Source organism: Rhincodon typus, chromosome 50, assembly GCF_021869965.1.
Source record: "Rhincodon typus isolate 14 chromosome 50, sRhiTyp1.1, whole genome shotgun sequence".
Lineage (NCBI taxonomy): Eukaryota > Metazoa > Chordata > Chondrichthyes > Orectolobiformes > Rhincodontidae > Rhincodon > Rhincodon typus.
Genome location: NC_063381.1, coordinates 2,988,721 through 2,989,928, shown reverse-complemented (window position 1 = coordinate 2,989,928; position 1,208 = coordinate 2,988,721).

The following is a 1,208-nucleotide window of genomic DNA, read 5'->3' as shown; positions in this document are numbered from 1 at the left end:
CAGATTTTGGTCTTCTGAAGTGCTTTTCCCACTGAAATAAGCATGATGGTCAAAACATCATCAAAAGTTGAGTGTCTTCTTGAAGTTTCGATTTTGGTCTTCTGCTATGCTTATCTCGCTGAAAGAAGCATTTTCATCCAACGAGCATCAAATGTTGAGGCATTTTATGAAGTTGAGATTTTCGCCTTCTGAAGTGCTCAACTCGCTGAAATAAACATGTTAGTCAAAACAACATCTAAAGTCAAGTCCTTTGGTGAAGTTGAGATTTTGATCTTCTGACGTGCTTGTCTCAATGAAATAAGCATGTCATTCAAACCAACATCAAAAACTAACTCGTTTGGTGAAGTTCAGATATTGGTCTTCTGATTTGCTTATCTGAGCGAAATAAGCATGTTAGTCAAAACAGCATCAAAAATTAAGTCATTTTTTGACGTTGAGATTTTTGTCTCCTGAAGTTCTTAAATCGCTGAAGTAAGCATGTTAGCCAAACCAACATCAAAACTTGAATCATTTGGTGAAGTTCAGATTTTGTTTTTCTGAAGTGTTGTCTCACTGAAATATGCCCGTTAGTTAAAACAGCATTAAAAATAAAGTCATTTGGTGAAATTGAGATTTTTGACTTCTGAAGTCCTGATCTCACTCAAATAAGCATGGTAGTCAAAACAACATGAAAAGTTGAGTCATTTGGTGAAGTTCAGGTTTTAGTCTTCTCAAGTGCGTAACTCACTGAAATCAGCATTTTAGTGTAACAAGCATCAAAAATCAAGTCATTTGATGAATTTGAGAGATTTGACTTCTGTCGTGCTCAGCTCACTTTAGTAAGCATTTTATGTCAAACCAGCAACAAAAGTTATGTCCTTTGGTGAAGTTGAGATTTTCGTCTTCTGATATGCTTATCTCACTGAAATAAGCACGTTAGTCAAAACAATATCAAAAGATGAGTTATTTGGTGTAGTTGAGATTTTTGACTTCTGAAATGCTTATCTCACTCAAATAAGCATGTTCGTCAAACCATCATCAAAACTAGAGTTATTTGGTGGAGTTCAGGTTTTGGTTTTCGGAAGAGATTAACTCGCTGAAATTATCATTTGAAACCGATTAACATCAAAGGTTGTGTCATTTGGTGAAGTTCTTATTTTGGCCTTCTGAAGTGTTTATCTCACTCACATATGCATATTACTCAAAACAACATCAGAAGTGGAGTCTTT